We start from the raw sequence: 23,601 nt of genomic DNA on the forward strand, positions 1-23,601 counted from the left end.
GAGGCTCCTGGCTGGTCCAGAGAACTTGCATTGGAGCCAGCATATCTGATGATGGATGGTCTTGCAGCTTGCATCGATGTGATATCACTCCATCTTGGTCTCTTTTCGGGGAGAGAGTAATTGTATGAATCCACCTCCACATTCTTAAAAAAGAAGAAAAATTTAATAAGGGAATAATAAGCCCACTTTTACAGATAAACTGCCCTCTAAAGTTTATTCTGGTGTTTGTAGCACTCTATGTCTTAGCACTTTAGAATAAAACAGAATAAAACAACAGTAAAGCTCTCAAACCCCGTAAAACTATTTTCAAATGTATAAGAATTATTTATTTAACAGAAATCATCGCTTTTCGGATGGCCACCAAGTAAAAAAAAAATCACACAGAATAAAACAACAGATCCTCTCAAACTCCGTAAAGCTATTCTAAAATGTATAAGAATTATTTATTTAACAGAAATCCTCGCTTTTTGAATGACCACCAAGTAAAGAAAAAAACACAAAGAATGTGACATCGTTCCATCTTGCCCCCTATCAATTCTGAGTTTCTGGCTAGAATTAGACAAAGCCCCAGTCTTAATCACCAAGCTGTTGTTTTCAGATAGGACACGTTTTCAAGTTTGGTTCCAAAAAAGGACCCTTTTCTGTAATTATAAACACATATGGTTTTAATGTCTGTGATAACATAAGCATGCGAAGCCTGTTCTCTAAAAGTGACCGTTTCTTGTAACACAGATGCTTCTATTTAGATCGGAAACAGATTTTTGATAACTGGAAAAAAGGACATTTTATGAACAAAATAACTATTTCTACCGTGCCGGGTGGGGGTGGTTTTTGTTTACATAGAGGAAAAAAGCGTACTTTGTGTTTTCTAACGAGTAAGCTATTATTTGGGTTTTTATTGTTGGGGATGGGGGGAAGGGGGCTAAGTCCCCCTGAATGTTGAATTTACTGGTAAATTCTTTTTATCTGGAAATAAATTGAGAAATTTAATAAGCTGTACTCACATTGACAATTGACGAATCCATTGTTTCAAAGTTAATAATAATATTCAGTGTACTATGTACGATATTTTAAAACATAATGGAAATTAAATTGTAGTGCATGAAGATTTTATACACAATTTCGAGGACGAATAAAAAACAGATGTTGAGTTACAAAATTTTGTGCGTGCCCCCAAACCATGTTGGGCTACCTTATATAAGAACAGTTTTTTAAAAAAAAGGTCCATGTTAATTCACGACGCACATACGTTGTGCAATTCTTTTCAAAAACAGATAAAAACCTGATTTCTTAAGTTATATTATTATAATTCTATTTACAAAATATGTTAGACTACATTATACCATGCCAAATAACCAGTCTGGTAATCTGCCTTGGAAAGGTGGCATGAAACGTAAAGGCCCAGAAACTTAGAGTTGGCCCAGAAACCTGTCTGGTCGGCCCAGAAACCTGTCTGGTTGACAAAGAAAGGTGTCTGGTTGACCAAAAAAGCTCTCTGGTAGGTTTTGTATAATTCCATATGCAATTGACAACAATAGCAATAATCAGTCTGGTAATCTGCCATGGAAAGGTGCCATGGAACGTAAAGTGAACAAATAACATGGGAATTGCTATATACCCGAGCAAATTCAATATAAGCATTCTACTGGGAGCTCATTTAAACGTAAATTTAAAGCTCTTGATTAAAAGATGAGACAGATTGGGCCAGGTGCAGTTTTCTTGCTATTTTAGGGCACCAAACTATGACTTTACCGGAAGAGGACGAATTTGCAATTAATTTAAATACTGAGAAGCCAATTGATTCAATAGTATAAATAATTATATTTTAGGCCTCCTAATTGCAAAAGAAGTAATGCCACACGCTGGCAGTGCTGGATTCAACCAAGTTGATTCGCTTTATTGATAATGAAATTAGGATACGTTTGGTGATCTGTAATTGCGTATCAGCTATAATGAGGGGGGAGGGGTGAGTCATTCTTAGGTTGGGGTAGATTCCTCAAAAAGTACATTTTAATGGAGAAACTGGTTACTCTTCGTAAAGCTTCAGATAAATGCTGAATGAGGGAGAAGGACATTTTAAATCATCTTTGGGCTGTTTTGGAAAAAATGGCTATCTCAAAATTTGGATTGGATACATTCAGGAAAAAGAAGATTGGGGGGGAGTAGTTGCCCTCCAATCCCTTCTGACTCTCAAAAAGGGCACTAGATCTTGAACTCTACGAAATATATTCGACCACCCCTTCCATAAACACCTTATATGTTAACAACGGGCAGCTAGAATGGTTTTTAGCCCTTTCCCTAACGGTTGTGGGGGGGGGGGGGAGGGGTTGACATCCCCAAAGATATAATAAATAGAACTTTCAAAATTGCTGAACATTATAGCTATCTTAAAATCTTACTACTACTACTATTACTAACAACTCACCGCAGCACCAAGCCGCCCAAGGCAAACACAGCTACGCAAGCTTCTCCTCCATCCCAATCTATTCAAAGCCTCCCCTTTTACACCCGCCCACGAAGTTCCCATTTCCTTTAAATCCCTCCTTATGACGTCCTCCCACCCCAGACGGGGACGACCTGCCTTCCGTTTAGCCCTGGATGGTTGGCCGAAAAGAACAATCTTCGGCAATCTGTCAACCTTCATCTGCACAACGTGCCCTAACCATCTCAACCTTTCTTTCATTATACCCCTAGAGAGCGGTATTGAACCACATTTTTTGTATAGCCTATTGTTCGAAATACGGTCAGTCAGCCGAGTACCCAGAGCAATCCTTAAGCAATTTCTCTGGAAAACATCTAGCAAATCTTCATCCGCTTTTCGGAGCGTCCATGCTTCAGAGCCCTAATTGACCACTGTCATCACTGTAGCTTCTAATATTTTTATCTTGGTTTGCAGACTTATTCTTCCTATTCTTCCAGACTTTTTTTAACTGTGAAAAAACACCCTGAGCCTTGGCTATTCTATTTTTAACATCTTCACTGCTCCCACTATCTTTACTAATAATGCTACCAAGGTAAGTGAAGCTGCCCACCTGATCAATCTTTTCATTACCAAACGTCACCTTTTCATCTTCACTTATTCCTAGCCGTAATGACTTAGTCTTCCTAACATTAATTTTCAAACCAATTCTAGCATCCAAACCTCCAAAACTTCATTCATTTTGCTCACACTTTCATCTAGGATGCTTAAATCATCAGCATAATCCATGTCCAGGAGACTTTTTCCTCCCCATGTGATTCCGTGGTCTCCCATTGCCTTTCCTGTGCTCCTTAAAACAAAATCTATCAAAATAATCCATACAAAGGGGGATAGAACATAATCCTGCTTAACTCCTGATTTAATATAAAACCAGCTGCTAACCTCATTTCCTACCTTAACCGCTGTAGTGTTATTCTCGTACGTATCACTAATCACTTTAATGTATTTGTCTGGTATACTGTACAAGGATAAAACCTTTACTAAAGCTCTTCTATCAACAGAGTCAAACGCTTGCTCATAATCTATAAAACTGAGGACCAAAGGTGTTTGAAAACTCAGGCACTTCTCAGTTGTTAGACTAAGAGTGAAAATTTGGTCGACATATCCTCTATCTTTTCCAAAACCGTACTGTTCTTCTCTTATAACATTGTCTACAGCATATCTCAGTTTAAAAAGTATCATGTTACTAAGTAATTTACTACCTACGGAGACCAGACTAATGCCTCGATAATTACCACACTCACTTTCATCACGTTTCTTATAAAGGGGCTTAATTAAGGTTTTCCTAAAATCGTTAGGTACTTCCCCTTTTTCAAAAATAATATTCATAATCTTCAATAGCTTATTTCTAACCTCAGAGCCACCATATTTAAGAAACTCATTTACCACCCCATCAGCACCTGGAGCCTTATTATTTTTTAATCCTTTTTGTACTGTTTCTAATTCCTCCTCACAAAACAAATCTTCCTTCACATCAAAGATATCACAAAGTTTTCATTTTCTTCTATAGTTTTTCCTGCAACTCTATCTTGGTTAAGCAAATTCTCAAAATGTTCGGCCCATCTCTCTTTAGTTTTTTCTTTTTCGCTAATTGCGACCCCATTTCTATCTTTCACTGGGACAAGTCCGGATTGAATACTCCCTCTCAATTTGTTAACGTGCCAGTACAATATTTTACTATTATTCCGTCTAACTGCATCTTCCAGATTCTCAGCAATTTTATCCATGGCCTCCACTACACACCTCCTTAGTTCATATTTTAATGCTTTCTCCCATTTTTTTTACATTTCTTTTGTTTTCATACGATCCATCACTTAGATCATTCTCGTACAAGTCCTTTCTCCTTTCTATTAAACATAAAGCTTTTTCACTAATATTCTTAGCTGCAGTTCTAGCTTTCTTCCCTAATACACCTTCCGCAACTTCACAAATTATTTTTCTAAAATTATTCCAACCATCTTCCACATTATCAAATTTTAAACTCTCAAATTTAGTATTCAACTGTTCCTATAAAGTTTCTCTCAAATTCTCATCCTAGAGTCTACCAACATCATAACTTCCCGGGAGGTATTTCTCCTTCCGATATTTCAGCTTTAAATTAACCCTTGACACTACTATATGGTGATATTTACTTTTAACATCAATAACAGCACTCCTATATACCGTAGTATCTTGTAAGGATCCTGCCAGTCTTCGGTTTACTATAATATAATCAATAAGGTTTGCTGTCTTACCATCACGTGAATACCGTGTTAACTTATGAGCCGTTTTATGACCAAACACGGTATTAGTTATAACTAGATTGTTATACCTACAAAATTACAAAAGTCTGTATCCATTACTGTTTTCTTTTCCTACACCAAATTTACCTAGGCTGGGATACCATCTATCCCTATCTCTACCAACCTGGGCGTTAAAGTCTCCCAGTAATGACATCATATTTCTACCTAGGACCTTGTCTATTTGCTCCTGTAACTGTAAGTAAAATTCATCTGAGTCACTAGTATTTCCGTCAGTCAGTTCTACAGGGGCGTATACTACTATAACTGATACCCTGAACTTTCTAGTCATAAAATAAGCAATTAGTATTCTATTATTAATACTTTCCCAGCCTAAACAAGACTTAGCAGCTTCCTTATTCATCATCAGCCCTACTCCCTGTCTATGTACCCCATCCCTCCTGCCTGAGTAAACAAATTCTAAATCACCTAATTTCATGCTTCCTACCCATGGGATATGAGTTTCTAAAACTCCTAATAAGTCCAGTTCGAATCATCTGAATTCGTCAGTCAAAATGCCGATACGATAGTCATTTTTTAATGTCGTAAAATTCCAAGTTCCAATTTTCATGTTCTTTAAATCATTGAAATTATTTTCGCCTCAGGAAAAGCAATGATCCCGGATACCAGTGAAGGACGGGGATCACATATCTTCTCAAGTCTACACCAAAGTGCTTAAGCCGGCTTAGAACCGGACATCAAGAAGTCCCTGGGACCTCCATGAATGGAGGCGTTTTGCAATCCTGGGCCCATCTTGGTCACAACATGGTTTTCAGCACTTGGCGATACTCTTCTATCAAAAAAAGTCGAAACCATGCACAGACAGTCTCAAGTCTATTACTTCCGACTCATCATATAGTCATACTTACAAATATTATGCTACTACGGGGAGGCAACCCATAATAGATAAATTAGCTAGGAAGAAGTTTTTCAGCCCAAAGAAGCCCATCAAAAAATACCAAGCCCAGAAGAATTGTCCATTAGTCAGAATCCCATGCGAATGCTGTGTTGTTTACTAGGCTATAATTTCCTCGAGGGGCACCACTCCTCAAGTTGGAATAGAGTTGACCGAAAGGTCCCCAGTCTTGCAGGTGCCCCGAAAAGGTTGAGGCAGCCCTTTGCAGAGGCCGTTGTCCATAGATCTGGATCTTACGACCTGCAACAGTTGTCCTTCTATAAAGGATCCTTAAGCGATGGTGTTCTGAATTACCATGCAATTTAACTCATTACTGGGAGAAGGTTTGCATCTCATGGGACTTTTGGACAAGCCAGTGGGCCCTTTTGAGTGTACATTTGAGGGCCTATTTATGACCCTGGGCGAGGGTGCCCCAGACTCTATTATGGACCCCCAGGGACAAGATCCCCACTTGATTCGTGGCTCCTATGGAAGTACCCTACATATCTGTAGAGCCTTCCCCTATTGCCACCTGGGGACACGCTGAATGGCCTGGGAAAGGCCATAACAGTAAAAATAAAATATAATTGAATATAGACGTGTAACACCTCATTTGAAAGCTGCCATAAATATTCCAAACATCCAAGTCTTATGCAATAGTTTTTGAGCCGAATTTGAATTTGTCATGTTTTTCTTTGGGAGATACTTACATTCAGGGCTAAACTTATACAAACTTAAAAAAACTTAAAAAAAACAAGCGATACGGCTCAATAGTAAGCGAATTTTTTATTAAAAAAAAACACATCGACTTTGATAAATTAAGATTCTTCTATAAGTCGTGAACATGAATAATTGTTTGTTCTAGCTAAAACTTAGATAGGTAATTAAAATTAAATATTGTTGTAAAAATACATAACGCACGTCGAGTTCGATTTTATTAATTTTCGTAAACGTAAGCACAAGCTTTTTCTAAAGTAGTGGGAGTAAAAATTGGCATCACAGACTAGCAGTTGCAGTTTGAACAGTATTGTCGTTGTTCAGTCCTATTAAAACGTATTTGTATTTTTGATCGAGCAGCACCTATTTCACGTATTTTATACAATTTAATTACACTTGCTATGCTTGTTTGTAATTCTAGTACAAAATTTGTAATCGATTTTAAGGTTGAGTGGAACGAGAATTTTGTGTTTATTCAAAACTTGAATGGTGACACATCTTATTTGTAAGGGGAAATTCGCATATAACTAGAAGTCAAATTTAGAAAGACACTTTACAAGAAAGCACGCGTCACTTAGCACTTAATATCCACTATGAACTTAATAAGTAATTATCCTGCGGGTACAATGAAAAAAAAACAGCTGAGGAACTCCAGAAGAGTCAATAGCCATCATTTTCTGTGTTTAATAACTGGATACAACATTCCAGTAATATTAATAGGGCGAGTTTTGTTGTTAGCCAAGAGATTGAATGACCATCGTTTTTCCAAATACATCCTATCAAGATTTTAAGATAGCTATATTGTTCAGCAATGTTGAAAGTTCCAGTTATTATCTCTTTGGGGATGTCAACCCACCCCCCCCCTCCACCCCCACAACCCTTAGAGAAAGTGCTACAAAATATTCTAGTTGCCCATTGTTAACATATAAGGTGTTTATGGAAGGGGTGGTCGTATATATTTCGTAGAGTTCATTTGACTGAAAATTGGAAGATCTAGTGCCCTTTTTGAGAGTCAGAAGGGATCGGAGGGCAACTACTCCCCCCAGTCTTCTTTTCCAGGAATGTATCCAATCAAAATTTTGAGATAGCCATTTTTTCCAAAATAGCCCAAAGATTATTTAAAATGCCCCCCTACCTCATTCAGCATTTATCTGAAGCCTTACGAAGAGTAACCAGTTTCACCATTAAATTGTGATTTTTCAGGAATCTACCCCAACCATAGAATGGCTCACCTCTCCCCACTCGTTATAGCTGATACGCAATTACAGATCACCAAACGTATCCTAATTTCATTATAAATAAAACGAATCAACTTGGTTGAACCCAGCACTGCCACCGTGTGGCATTACTTCTTTTGCAACTGGGAGGCCTAAAATAAAATTATTTATGCTCTTAAATCAATTGACTTATCATAATCTTAAATTAATTGCAAATTCTTCCTCTTTTGGTGCCCTAAAATAGCAGAAAAACTGCCCCTGGCCCAATCTGTCTGATCACTTAATCAAGAACTTTAAATTTACGTTTAAATGAGCTCCCTCCCAATTTTATTGGACCTTCGGTTTGATACAATCACCCCTGGGAAAAAGCAAAACAAATAAACATGCATCGACGATTTATCTTCTGGAAAAAAAAAACTGCGAAATTTCACATTTTGAAGATAGGAGCTAACCTCTATGGTAGGGTTCTCTGATATGATGTATTGAATAAAGTGATTTTCAATAAGATCGCTTCCTTTTTCGGTGGTGTTTCTTCTTTTTTCAAAAATCCGCCAAATTTTCCCAGATTGTTGGTTTTGGGTGGGTAACCACCCAAAACCATAAAACTATAAAACCATAACCATAAAAATCATAAATTATAAATTTCGTATTACTTTAATTTTCAACCCCCCCTCTTCCCGGAATGAGCAACCCATGTAACTTATGTTTTCCCCAAGAATTTTGTTAGTATCTTTTTATCTAGTCCCATGCACGACGGTGTATAAGCTGCATACCCAGTTTGGGTGAATTTTTTCGTGGAGTGTCAGTTATGGGACAGGTTCTTCCGGTACGTTTAAGAACCGCCAAATTCTTTAAGTTTCAATGCTACTACCCAGGTTGATTAGGAATGGACTAATAGGGTATCTAATCCTAGTCATTTGACCACCTAAAAGGTACTTTAACCAAAAAATTCACGATAAATGCAGATTTCACCCCTGTTGAAGTAAGACACTCTTGTTTCAAAGTTCCCCTATTACCCTAAAATGTTTACTTTAGGAAACTGTATGACCGCGGATGCTGGCACAGAATGATCCCCCTATCTTATCAATCGCTACCCCTAAGAAATAGATAATAATATCAATCACTGCACCACTAATTTAAATGGATACCCTGCATATGACTCGAAGAAAGAGTAAACACCCATCATTTCACTCTGCGACGAAAAGCGCCAACTCACGAACAAGCAAGATAAAGAAAGTAGGGACCGGTACAAGCAACTCAAACGAGCTGTAGAGAAATCCATCAGACGTGCTCATCGTGCTTTTATTAAAGAAACATGTGATCAATGTGAATCGGCTTTGAAGAAAGGAGACCCCAACTACATGTTTAGAAGATTGCGGAAATTGGCCCAAAAGAAGGAAATCAAAGTGTTCTCCCTTCTCGACGAATATGGAAACCAAATACAATCCGCAGATAGAATCCGCTTACAATGGGAAAACCGTTTTAAAAATAAACTAAATCTATAAATCCACCCAAACCGTACAATTCTCAACACTTTCTCTATAACCTCTACAGATCCAAGTCTTCCCCGTCTTCACTCTGAAATAGAAGCAGCTATCAGAGACTTGAGAACAAACAAAGCTGCCGGCCCGATGGAATCCAGCCCGAACTACTGAAAGTAAACTGTAAACCACCCCTTGACCTTTACCACAAAATTGCCACAGCTGCTTGGGAAAAATGTCACTTCCCCTCGCCCTGGTGTAAGGCTACGATAAATCTCCTGCATAAGAAAGGCTCTAAAGCTGTCTGCGACAACTACCGCCCAATAAGTCTTACCAGCCACGCAGCAAAAATCCTCACCAGAGTCATGCTCTTATTCTCTTTTACTATGAGAATGTTGCTGTCCATAAGTCTTTCTTTGGTTAATCTTGAAAAAAGGTTAACAACTTCATCGACTGACATTTTACCCAAAATATTTTTATCTCTGTTGCGAACATTGACAGTCCCAGACGTTTTTTCTTTTTCTCCGACAACAAGGATGAAGTTGTGCTGACTTAGCTCTGCTTGACACACTTTTTTTTTTAATTGATCCTTCCTGGTGTCTGGATTACAACGAAAACCTGCACTTTTTATTTTCCTGGCAACCTCTACGGCGTAATTATCAAAAATTGGGTCAACAGGAATAACGACACACTGTCTTGGAGAGAGCCAGAAGGGCCATCTGCCTGCATATGACTCAGCTAACACTGCGATTATTCTTTCAATAGAGCCAAGAACTGCTCTGTGAATTATCACTGGTGTTTCTTCTTGGCCATTTTCATCAATATATTTTAGATTGAACCTAACAGGAAGCTCGAAATCTAGCTGAATGGTTGCACACTGATGGGGCCTTTCCAGTGCATCACAAATTGTGATGTCAATTTTTGGACCATAGAACGCACCATTACCAGGATCTTCTTTCCATGGTATTCCAAATGCATTTAAACATTCAGCAAGTTCTTTTTCAGCTTTTTTCCATTTCTCTATGGATCCTAAGAAATTATCTGGCCTAGTGGAAAGTCGGAGCTTAAATGTGAAACCCAATACTGAGTACACACGCTTTATGAATTCTAGAGCTCCCTTAATTTCACTGCGAACCTGATCCATAGTACAGAAAATGTGAGCATCATCCTGCTGGAAACGTCTTACACGTAAGAGACCCTTAAGGCTTCCGGAATACTCATTTCTATGGAGCACGCCAAAATCTGCTAGGCGTAGAGGCAGATCCCTCCAGCTTTTGCTGGAGTTTTTAAAAATTATTATATGCGAAGGACAGTTCATTGGTTTGAGGGCCACCAAGTCTTTTTCTATTGCAAATGAAAACATATTTTCAGAATATTTTTGCCAATGCCCCGATTCTTCCCATAATTTGGTGTTGAATATGTTTGGTGTGATAACCTCTTCAAACCCTGTTTCTGAATATAATTCCCTTATAAATTTAATAAGGGTGTTATATATAAAAGCTCCGTGAGGTTTAAAAAAACAGGAGCCTGGACTCGAATCATGAAAAAAATACAAATCCTGCATTGTACCGATTCTCCTGTGATCTCGTGTAGCTGCTTCATTTTGTTTTTTTTCCCATTCTTTTAGATGCTTTAAATCTGGAAATGAAATTCCGTAGACTCTCTGAAAAGATTCTGCCTCTCGATTTCCTTCCCAATAAGAGGATGAATTGTGCGTAATGCGGAAAGCATTAATTTTTCCCGTGTGCCTCACATGGGGACCCATACATAGATTGATGAGGGAGCCACATCGATAGACAGTTGTTGTTGGGGACTTGATTTTTTCATTTAAGATGCGAACTTTGAACTCATCATGCTTAAACAGTTCGAACAGATCTTCTTTGTTTATTTCAAGCCGCTCAAAAGGTTGTCGTTCTTTTACTATTGAAAACATCATGCGTTCAATTTCTGTATATTCTTTTTCTGAAATTTTTTTGTTTTTAAGGTATGTCTCGTAGTAATAATTTTTGTCATCTTCGTAAATTGGAGGACAATTATTAATTTTTCCTCCGTAAAGTCGTTCAAGACTTTGCCCAAGGATATGAGCAGTAGAGTGCCAAAACACTTTCTCAGCTTCTTTGTCTTCAAACATAAGGAATTTAAGGGAACAGTCAGCCTCTAAGGGACGATCCAAGTCCCACAGAGATCCATTGACCTTGGACACGACAGTGGCGTCAGCTACTTTCTTGCTTATTGTGCAGGCCACTTCATAAGGAGTAGTTCGCCATGACTGCCCTTTGATTATTTTACCATCAGGTAATGTGATACTGATCTTCTTTAGCTCTTTTCCTTTGAGCTCTTCGTCGGCTTTAGTCTTCATCATTTTCCACGTTTTCATCTGCTCTTCAATTAATAATGTCCTATCTTCTTTGGAATCCTTTGGTGTAACAATGTTAATAGACGTGCTCTGAACTCCCTCTTGGTTTATTTCGGAGAGTTTTTCCGCCTCCATTCTCATCTTCCTGGTACCTGTGGTTTCTTCAGTAGGCTGAGTAACCTCCTTCTCATTAGAAGGTTTGAGGATTTCTTTTGATTTTTTTGGTGACTTTTTATGGGCAATGTCTTTATTCACTTCTTTCCTCTTGTTTTTGTCATTTTTTTTAGCTTCAGCCCCTTTCTCAGGCTCATATAACTTTTTCGTTGCTTTAGCTTCTATTTCCTCATTTATTTCGGGATTACTTTGACACATATTTATATATTTGATAGCCCACCAAATAGACGTTCCGGCAAACAAAGCTGAAGTAGTAATTACTATGTTCTTCAACATTCTATTTTTCAAATAGTTGATAATTGTATGAACTGCCAGCTATATTGTAAAAATGACGTCAGGATTACTGGCTGACAATGACGTTTATGTAAAATGAAATTACTGTATACACACCACTATGACGTCATTTGTACATTATTTTAATTCAAGGCCTAGTCCTCAGCTGACATTCTCTGCACAGATAATTCCACCCATAGGCCCCTCTCAAGTAGAATTCACCAACAAACAACCCCTTCCCTGTTGCAATATTATCCCCACTGTAAAATTGAGGTGCCAAAAATACACTATTTTGACAGTGTGTATGTACATATTGTCTTTTGATCTGGTTCGAGTATCCCCTAAATACGGTAAATGGAGTAATCTGATAATAGTAGTGGTGGTAGTTGTAATAGCATTTTTAGCATGCACATATTGCCCTGTTGATCAAGTCCCTGATCATTCCCTGAGTTTTTCTAATTAATATACTCTTTTATTCCTATGTTACACCATTTTAATAATCCCTATGCACATAACGTATTTTATTTAGTTCGACACTCCACTCAATTTTTTCTAAAAGGCTATCTTGAATGCCCTTCATTTTCTTGGAAAGTAAAATTCAAACATGTATACCTACCTCAATATCGTATACTCTGTGTAAACATTGAACGCATTGCGTAGCTTACAGCCCTGGTCTTGTTGATTACTGTGGGGAGGTTCACATCCCCAAAGGCAAAATTACTGGACATTTCATCGAGGCTGAACAAAAAATTCTTAAAATATGTATCGGATATGTTTTGGGCAATAATAGGCGTGGATTCCGTTCATCTTTTACTCCTAGAAAGGGCAAAAGGACTTTCAAATTCCATACAAATGAGCTCCATCAGATTCAAATCTTGTATGACCACCTGTGCCAAAAAAATCCTATATGCCCTGGGGTAAAACTTACAAAAGTTGCCCAAAGGATCCCAGGGATTGTGTCCCCCTTGAAGACATCAGTATATGATTTTAGAACTATTGGTAACAAAATGAATATCCTACGCTTACAGTTGTGTGTGTTTCAGAAATAGAAGATGTCAGGAAGGGGGCTAGGTGCTCTCAATTATGTTTGACTAATAACAGTAATCTAAAATTACAAATTTCTAATCTAATTAGCCATTTCTAACAACCCTTACCCCCAGACTAAGGGAGATACTGTCAAACACAAAGACTATATTATATGATCTTTGGACTATTCTAGAACAAATGGCTATTACAAAATTACAATCAGATGTATTTGAGGCAAATATGACGTGGGTGTTGGGTGCCCTTCGATCACTTTGACTTATAAAAGAGTACTAGAACATATGATTTCCAATCTAATTACCCAATTCCGGAATTTTATGACCACCCTTTAATAAAAAGGAAAGACAGTCTCGTGGTTCGTCAAATACGTATGTCTTTGAAGCATTGGTGCTCCAAAAAACTGATGAAGACCTTATAGATGTTTACCAAAGAAATTGCTATGGATTATTCTGGGTATTCGGATGACTGACCGTATTTAAAACAGTATGCTGAACGACATGTATGGTTCAATCCTGATTTCTAGGGTTTTAATAAGGGTTGCCACAAGACCAAAAAGTTTCGTAGCGTCCAAACTCTTAAAAGCGTAGCGTTTTTCGCAACTTTCCATAGGGAAGTCTCTATTTAAGGGAAGTGCTTTTATTTTGTTATCAAGAGCGGTACTTAAAAGAGGGAGGGGATATTTGTTGCCTGTATAATTTGAAAAATATATCTTTAAGTAAACTCCTTAAAAATCCTCACTTTCTAAAAAGTATCTAAAAAGTATATAAAAATATTAATTTATGCTTCTTTAACTTTAGTAAATTTCTGTTTATTCTACTGTAAGTGCTGCTTCTAGTTTACCTGCAAAGAAGAAAGACACCCCCCCCCCCTGATGCATTTATGTAACCCCAGGCTACTATTTTGCTTATGTTGTTGTTTTTAATTGCCACTATTGGTGTTTTGAACCAGATGTTGATGTATAAAACGTACAAGATAAAAGGCATGTCAATAAATACAGGACAATGTATAGTTTTTTCCGAACTAAAGATATTCAACTAGATTTTCTTTTATTCAATTTCAATACAAAGGATCTTGAAAAATCCTGCTTCTTAAAAACACCCAAAAAATAATTTTGATCGCTCCCTTTCATTCTAATATCTCAGACTGGCTTGGTCTCAGTCTCACCTCCTCAAGCTTTAAATTTGCATTGCTCAAGCATTGCACTTCTGAGTAACCGAGTTTTTGTTTCGTTTTTATTTTATGGAACAGAAAATATTTCGATCAATTTCTTCAGTTCTTATACGAAACTGCAGTTATTTTATATAAAATGCCTTTTTCCGATTGTAATTTTAATCGTAACTCCCAACTAAAAGAAAACAAGAAATAAAAGAAGAGTTCACACAATTCAACCCTAAGAATGTTGTCCTAAAGCTGTTTTGATGGGTTTCACAGCAGGACCCCTATGATTACTTTAACGAGAGCCCACCCCCTTTGAATCCCGATCCAGACACTTTTTTTTAAATTTGTAGTTATTAGGCTATTCCCTAGGAGTCATTGATAAATAGCATTGGATTTCTACCGGAACCCTCAGACACCCCTGTATTAATGCAAAATTATCGCTTGCCAAGATTTTCAGTCCTTTTTCTTAGTATGTAATCCGTATAATACTCAAGTTTTAATAACAAGTGAAGTATCTAGCCCCTCGCACCAGTTTCTAGGCGAAATCTCCACCTAGGCAAAATTTGGTACGAGCAGGTGTCGCAATCTTAGGCTAAATTCAAGTATCGCAAAATTCCCAAATGTTTTAACTACTTGGAATGTGGTCCGTATGATACACAAGTTTTAATAATTTGGAAATTAACATGGAAATACAAGCGGTCCCGGAATACAAGAGGTCAGATATGGAAACTAAAACCGGGAAATTAGCTTAAGGAGTTCCTTACCCCTTGTACCTGTTCCCGGCTGGCAAGATTCCCACCATGGCAAGAGTTCAATGTCCTTGGCAAGTTTTAAGTGTTTCAATTACATAGAGTGTGGTCCGTATAATACACAAGTTTTAATAATAGGGAAATTAAAATAAGAACACATGTGGAACATTAGGCATGCAGTTCCTAGCAGCTTTCCTCTGTTTTCTAGGCAAATTCCAAACTGGCAAGTTCTGGGTCTTTCAATTACTTGGTATATGGTTGATGTAACATGTGAAGCTCGTAGCTCCTTGCGTCTGTATAGCGTGGTCAACAACCGGAGGTCACTGTACTGCTGAAAAATTCCAGTCCAATTGAATGCGGCCCGGCAGTGTTACCAACACCTCAAAACAAAATTTACCACAAATTGCATAAAAATTGTACCAAAGACAAAAGAAATGTACCATATCCCAATTTTTTTCCGCGTGTTAAGCAAAGCGTAGCACGCATAAAAAAAAATAATGGAAAAAAACGTTATGTTCTGGCCTTCCCGAGGCCAGAACATACCTTGCACTTTACTGAAAAAATATAAATATTTTTACTTTTATAACTTTAAGAAAATCAAATAATATTAACATTTTGATTACTGAATATCAGTATATTTATATTAAACTGACAATGCACATTCATTTGAATTTTTTTCAGTAAAGTGTTAATTACGTTCTGGCCTTCGGAAGGCATAGGGGTTTTGAGCCCTACTCATGTTAATTTCTGCTCCTTTTGAGTTTGACTCGGTTATTTATTGGTAATTCCTGTTCGTTTTGGGTTTCATTTATTTATCGATGCTGATTTGTGGTACATTCACATTTGGTAGATTATTTGATTTTATTTTTGCTCATTTTTGGTTTAAGGGGGTTCTTTCTTTTCTTTGAAAAACTTATTTTGTGGAAAAAGCTTTTTAATTAATTTGTGTTAAGGTTATATTGACATAGTTTTTTCAGGGAAAAAGAAAATAATAGTTTAAATCTTTTCTTTTTTTTATGACTTTATAGTTTGGCTTGCTATTTGTGTATCGGAGAAAATTTTTCAGCAATTTTTAACAACGAAAACCCTTCCAAAAATCTGGACACAAATAGTAGTGTTTAATTTAGTTTCATACATCCTCTAGTTGACCTGAAAAAGAAAACTTAATATCATTCGCAAAATTTCTGTCTACTTTTTCTGATAGCTTGGATACACTTACGCTATTTTGATTTGGTTAAATTTTACAGCGCGATTGCGCTGTCTATGAAAATTTCTGTTCGTTTTAAGTTTTAATGTTGATCCTAACTTTCAGTTGAAAACATTGTTGTTTTTTTTATTTAATCAGTGCTATTGCCTGCAATTTGCCTGAAATAGGACACCTTTTCTGTGGCAGAATCTGAGTAATCAAATTCAGACTGAAACCATATGTCATCTCATTCAAAATAGAAGAGGGACTCATGTTCAGAGCATTCACCTAACACAGTGGTCAGCAGTTATTTTAGATAAGAGACACAAATATAAACAATGAGACTATTATTTAATATTTGACAACAATATATATTTCTTAATGTATCAAATCTATATCATAGCTTTAGACCTCGATCCAATTGCGAGTGCCCCATCCGTAATTGGATGGGGCCCACAAATATAAGTGCTGCTATCTACGTTAGTTCTACTCTAGGATGAAAGGATGATAAATTATCTATCTACAAGTAAAATGAATCATTTTATGTAATTCTTAAAAAAAGCTAAATTTATCGTTATGAATATTATTGACAAACGACACGCACAGAAAGATGGCCCTCCATTTTCTGAAAACCACAAAGATAAAGGAAACTGTTTTTTTTTTTAATTTAAAATTTACTGTCCAAACTTCAATAGAGAAGCATAAATATTAGTAAACAGAAGCTTAATTTACGCTATTATTGATCATAATTTATGTTATAAAAGTAAAGGAACAAACGAATAGTCAAGGACTTTTAGGGTTTGACCCGGACACAATTTCAATATAAACGAAAATGGTACCAAAATGATCAGAAAAAAATTATGTACAACATACTAAAATTCCCCATAAATCCGAGTGGGGCGAGTACCCGAAGTACGAGTTTTTTTTTGGCCTTTTCCGAACCTATGGGCTAGCCGAACCTCTATAGATCTCCTGTATTAACATTTGTAAACATTTCCACATGCTTTCTACCCCTACCCTGTATATTTCCCTTTTTCTCCTCCCTCCCCCCCCCCATTTCCCCGTTTTATGTTAATCAATTTTTTTATATCATTTTAGTTCTCAATTTCGTAATCACCAGACAGTAATACCCCAGAAAATATCTTTCAAACCGCTTTCTACCCCTACCCTGTATTCTTCTCTTTTCTCCCCTCTTTCCCCTGTTCTCCCGTTTTCCGTAGTACTCTTTTTCTATACTGAATTTTAGATGTCAATTTTGTAATCAGGGTATGTTAAAACCCCAGAAAACTCACTTTAAACTATTTTCTGGGCATGTTCGACATTTTTCCCATTTTCCCCAGTATTTCCCCTGTTTTTCGGGTACTCGCCCCACTCGGATTTATGGGGACTTTTATTACGAGTATATTGTACAGAATTTTTTTCTGATCATTTTGGTACCATTTTCGTTTATATTGCAATTTTGTCCGGGTTCGACACTTTTTTGAGCTAAAAGTCCTGGACTACAAAGAAGTTTTACTAGAAAAAAAGTTGTAAAGAAACAAAAAAAAGAATAAACTCAACAAACACTGTCACTCTCTTTTTAATATCAGGAACAACTAACCCTTTGTTGCCTGAATGCTAACAGGAAATATAATGAATTCTGTGAAGATATTTGTTCATTTCTGATTAGCCTAGGGAAAAAGGGGAAACATACAGGGTAGGGGTAGAAAGCATGTGGAAATGTTTACAAATGTTAATACAGGAGATCTATAGAGGTTCGGCTACCCCATAGGTTCGGAAAACGCAAAAAAAAAACACTCGAGAAAGAAATACGGAAAGATACTGAAATTACTTTATTCCGTATTCCTCGCCGTTATCAACAAGCGCGTGGGTACGTCAACATAATCCTGTTCTAATTCGATATTCAGTAAGAGAAGCAAGGTAGACTAGTCACCGCAGAGTTCCAGTGCCGACGACAAAACCTATCCTGACGGAATGACATCTAGCGGATCCAATAGTCCCCAGTCTGCGTGGATGCTTACACATGTGACATGGTAGCAGGATAAATCAAGGTACGATTGGCTCAAGGGGCTGGATCGGCTCCAGACCTCGTCATCGAGACAGTGCTGATGAAGAGCCTAAAAACAGATGGAGGGCTGACAAGAGGAAAAGGGATGACTGAGCTTCAGAGAAACATATGGACAATGTCTATGCCAGTACTCGCTTCAGTCAATGATCTAATGCAGAAACTGACGGGCCTAGAGTACAGTTCTAGTGAACAGCATGTTGCTGCAACCGCAGCACGAATAAAGAGAGATACTAAGGATCTACTGACGTTTCTTGAATTCCTTCTAGAGAACTCTCCTTTCACTAGTTCCAGAGAGCTTAGAAGTATAGGTTCTGGGCTGATTGCCCAAAAAGGCGTCAATGCAGAGGATGCTAAAGCTGTAGGTGAGCTGATCCTCCAGCGCATGGATGGCCAATCCGTCGAAAGTTTTTCATTCAGAAAGAAAGACAAAAACGTTACACTGGCAACCGATGGGAACATAAGGATAGATGGCAAGATTTTGCATATCGACCCTGCACTGCTTTTTCAACGTCTTTCGACTTCTGCCCATACATCTGAAAATGACATGGCAGAAACTCTACGTTACAAACTGTGCAGTTATCCGCCCGCTTTGTTTGAGAATTCTGGCATAATGCACCAGCCAGACGAACCTGCACTAGCGAAAGCAATATGGAAAGAAGCGAAAACGGACTCAATTCACCACCTGCCAGTGTCAGATCGTGTCACTGTAGTTGACGGAGGTTGGCTGCTTCAGCAAGTACCTTGGAAGATTATCACCTCCCGCCTAATGCAAAAACACTTTACTTCGAATCGTCAACGAACGCAAAAGAAGCGATAACACGGTTCTGGTGCCTCAACGAAGTTAAAAAAAAAAATGGGAGAAGTATCCAGGCTACTTTTGGAACTCTTGGGATTTGACACGACCTCACGAGTTTTCGGACTTGAAAAGCAAGCTGTGCTACCTCTTTTGAAGAAGAGCGAAGTGTTCAGAAAAAAATGCGAAGTGTTTCTGGATGAATCATCGTCTAAAGATGAAATTGCGAAAGCGGGTGAATATCTTCTCCTCAGCTTGTATAAAGCATGACCAAACGAAGATCTCACTAAGCTGCGACATCGAATTTTCTTAGAAAAATACTACGTCAAATACTACGGCGTTTTTTAAGCCTGAAAGGCTTCCGCCAACCAAAGCTGCAGCTTGATTCCACTCCCAACGAGTGCACCTCCAGGCATCCCGTTGGAAAGGGGAACCAGCTGACCTCGACCCGGCTGACTGGGGTTGGGTCCTCAGAGACCATAAATACTCACCTGTGATGACCGATTTGTTGCCCGCACCTCAGACTCTTTTGAGTGTCGTGAAATGCAACTGTAAGACAGGCTGCGAGAACTTGCGATGCAGCTGCAAGAAAGATGGATTAGCGTGTACGTTCGCGTGCGGAGAATGTCAGGGTATCAACTGTTTGAACAGGGACAACGAGATTGTCGAAGACGAGGAGCTTGACTAGTGACATCAATGCTGTGTTTTTCAAGTCAACTCTAATGCCTTAAAAAGTGCAGATTTTACCTATAGTTACTGAAGTTCTTTTTTTAGTTTTTTATTCAACGATATTGCCTTCGAAAGTAAAATTTTACCTATAACAGCTGAAGTTTTATACTGTGATCACTGCCAAGCGGTTGTTTTCTTAATGTTTAGTAATTCAAATGGTTGTAAGAAATGTCTGTGATTCAAGAAAGTAAAAGTTTGATACTTAAGCGAGTTATTTAGTCCGTTGGCCTACTTATTAGCCATTAGCAGCTGGCTCAGGAGTCAGGCTTCCCTTCCCCTTTTCCGTTATTTCCTCATGTTTTGTTCGGTTTTCATGGTTCTCGTTTTCTTTCCTTCATTCTAGGTGTCAGTTTCGTGATCAGCAGATAGGAAAACCCCAGAAAACACATTTCAAACTGATTTCTACCCCTGACTTCAATTGTCCCTTTTCTTCCCCTCTTTCCCCATTTTCACCCGTTATGGTGGGGCTCATGTTCTTTGTTTCATTTTAGATGTTAGTTTCGGGATCAGCAGATAGAAAGACCCCAGAAACTATATTTCAAAGTGCTTTCTACCCCTACCTGTATTTTTAAATTTTTTCCCCTCTTCCCCCTGTCCCCCCCGTTTTCCGTAGTACTTTTATTCTCTACTGAATTTTAAATGTCAGTTTCGTGATCAGCGTATGGGAAAGCCCCAGAAAACTCACTTTGAACTATTTTCTGGGCATGTTCGGTTTTTCCCAGTTTCCCCCGCATTTCCCCCTTTTCCCCTGTATTTCGGGTACTCACCCCAATTGGATTTATGGGGAATTTTAGTATGCTGTACAGAATTTTTTTCTGATCATTTTGGTACCATTTTCGTTTATATTGAAATTGTGTCCGGGTCAAACCCTAAAAGTCCTTGACTATTCGTTTGTTCCTTTACTTTTATAACATAAATTATGATCAATAATAGCGTAAATTAAGCTTCTGTTTACTAATATTTATGCTTCTCTATTGAAGTTTGGACAGTAAATTTTAAATTAAAAAAAAAAAGTTTCCTTTATTTTTGTGGTTTTCAGAAAATGGAGGGCCATCTTTCTGTGTGTGTCGTTTGTCAATAATATTCATAACGATAAATTTAGCTTTTTTTAAGAATTACATAAAATGATTCATTTTACTTGTAGATAGATAATTTATCATCCTTTCATCCTAGGGTAGAACTAACGTAGATAGCAGCACTTATATTTGTGGGCCCCATCCAATTACGGATGGGGCACTCGCAATTGGATCGAGGTCTAAAGCTATGATATAGATTTGATACATTAAGAAATATATATTGTTGTCAAATATTAAATAATAGTCTCATTGTTTATATTTGTGTCTCTTATCTAAAATAACTGCTGACCACTGTGTTAGGTGAATGCTCTGAACATGAGTCCCTCTTCTATTTTGAATGAGATGACATATGGTTTCAGTCTGAATTTGATTACTGAGATTCTGCCACAGGAAAGGTGTCCTATTTCTGGCAAATTGCAGGCAATAGCACTGATTAAATAAAAAAAACAACAATGTTTTCAACTGAAAGTTAGGATCAACATTAAAACTTAAAACGAACAGAAATTTTCATAGACAGCGCAATAGCGCTGTAAAATTTAACCAAATCAAAATAGCGTAAGTGTATCCAAGCTATCAGAAATAGTAGACAGAAATTTTGCAAATGATATTAAGTTTTCTTTTTCAGGTCAACTAGAGGAGGTATGAAACTAAATTAAACACTACTATTTGTGTCCAGATTTTTGGAAGGGTTTTCGTTGTTAAAAATTGCTGAAAATTTTTCTCCGGTATACAAATAGCAAGACAAATTATAAAGTCTTAAAAAAAAGAAAAGATTTAAACTATTATTTCCTTTTTCCCTAAAAAGACTGGCAATATAAAAAGGACAGAAATTAATTAAAAAAACCTTTTCCACAAAATAAGTTTTTCAAAGAAAAGTAAAGAACTCCATTAAACCAAAAATGAGCAAAAAACAAAATCAAATACTCTACCAAATGTGAATGTACCACAAATCAGCATCGATAAATCAATGAAACCCAAAACGAACAGGAATTACCAATAAATAACCGAGTCAAATTCAAAAGGAGCAGAAATTAACATGAGTAGGGCTCAAAACCCCTATGCCTTCCCAAGGCCAGAACGTAATTAACACTTTACTGAAAAAAATTCAAATGAATATGCATTGTCAGTTTAATATAAATATACTGATATTAAGTAATCAAAATGTTAATATTATTTGATTTTCTTAAAGTTATAAAAGTAAAAATATTTACATTTTTTCAGTAAAGTGCAAGGTATGTTCTGGCCTCGGGAAGAACAGAACATAACGTTTTTTTCCATTATTTTTTCTTATGCGTGCTTCGCTTTGCTTAACACGCGGAAAAAAATTGGGATATGGTACATTTCTTTTGTCTTTGGTAAAATTTTTATGCAATTTGTGGTACATTTTGTTTTGAGGTGTTGGTAAAATTGCCGGGCCGCATTCATTGGGACTGGAATTTTTCAGCAGTACAGTGACCTCCGGTTGTTGACCACGCTATACAGACGCAAGGAGCTACGAGCTTCACATGTTACATCAACCATATACCAAGTAATTGAAAGACCCAGAACTTGCCAGTTTGGAATTTGCCTAGAAAACAGGAAAGCTGCTTGGAACTGGATGCCTAATGTTCCACATGTGTTCTTATTTTAATTTCCCTATTATTAAAACTTGTGTATTATACGGACCACACTCTATGTAATTGAAACACTTAAAACTTGCCAAGGACATTGAACTCTTGCCATGGTGGGAATCTTGCCAGCCGGGAACAGGTACAAGGGGTAAGGAACTCCTTAAGCTAATTTCCCGGTTTTAGTTTCCATATCTGACCTCTTGTATTCCGGGACCGCTTGTATTTCCATGTTAATTTCCAAATTATTAAAACTTGTGTATCATACGGACCACATTCCAAGTAGTTAAAACATCTGGGAATTTTGCGAAACATGAATTTAGCCTAAGATTGCGACACCTGCTCCTACCATATTTTGCCTAGGTGGAGATTTCGCCTAGAAACTGGTGCGAGGGGCTAGATACTTCACTTGTTATTAAAACTTGAGTATTATACGGATTACATACTAAGAAAAAAGACTGAAAATCTTGGCAGGCGATAGTTTTGCATTAATACAGCGGTGTCTGAGGGTTCCGGTAGAAATCCAATGCTATTTATCAATGACTCCTAGGGAATAGCCTAATAACTACAAATTTAAAAAAAAGTGTCTGGATCGGGATTCAAAGGGGGTGGGCTCTCGTTAAAGTAATCATAGGGGTCCTGCTGTGAAACCCATCAAAACAGCTTTTGGACAACATTCTTAGGGTTGAATTGTGTGAACTCTTCTTTTATTTCTTGTTTTCTTTTAGTGGGGAGTTACGATTAAAATTACAATCGGAAAAAGGCATTTTATATAAAATAACTGCAGTTTCGTATAAGAACTGAAGAAATCGATCGAAATATTTTCTGTTCCATAAAATAAAAACGAAACAAAAACTCGGTTACTCAGAAGTGCAATGCTGGAGCAATGCAAATTTAAAGCTTGAGGAGGTGAGACTGAGACCAAGCCAGTCTGAGATATTAGAATGAAAGGGAGCGATCAAAATTATTTTTTTGGGTGTTTTTAAGAAGCAGGATTTTTCAAGATCCTTTGTATTGAAATTGAATAAAAGAAAATCTAGTTGAATATCTTTAGTTCGGAAAAAAACTATATATTGTCCTGTATTTATTGACATGCCTTTTATCTTGTACGTTTTATACATCAACATCTGGTTCAAAACACCGATAGTGGCAATTAAAAACAACAACATAAGCAAAATAGTAGCCTGGGGTTACATAAATGCATCAGGGGGGGGGGGTGTCTTTCTTTTTTGCAGGTAAACTAGAAGCAGCACTTACAGTAGAATAAACAGAAATTTACTAAAGGTAAAGAAGCATAAATTAATATTTTTATATACTTTT

At 37.3% G+C, this 23,601-nt stretch overlaps 1 protein-coding gene and 1 pseudogene across 2 annotated transcripts in view; both read right to left on the reverse strand.

Annotated features, from left to right (window-relative positions):
* LOC148954893 (threonine--tRNA ligase 1, cytoplasmic pseudogene) overlaps window positions 1–11,796 on the reverse strand; it is a 23,382-nt pseudogene extending 11,586 nt beyond the window's left edge.
* Window positions 1–23,601, reverse strand: part of LOC148954892 (uncharacterized) — a 415,568-nt gene that overhangs the window by 74,353 nt on the left and 317,614 nt on the right. The gene's annotated exons all lie outside the window — the stretch shown is intronic.

The sequence above is a fragment of the Artemia sp. Qi Xiang Cuo genome, chromosome 2, assembly GCF_049724085.1.
Source record: "Artemia sp. Qi Xiang Cuo chromosome 2, ASM4972408v1, whole genome shotgun sequence".
Taxonomy (NCBI): Eukaryota; Metazoa; Arthropoda; class Branchiopoda; order Anostraca; family Artemiidae; genus Artemia; species Artemia sp. Qi Xiang Cuo.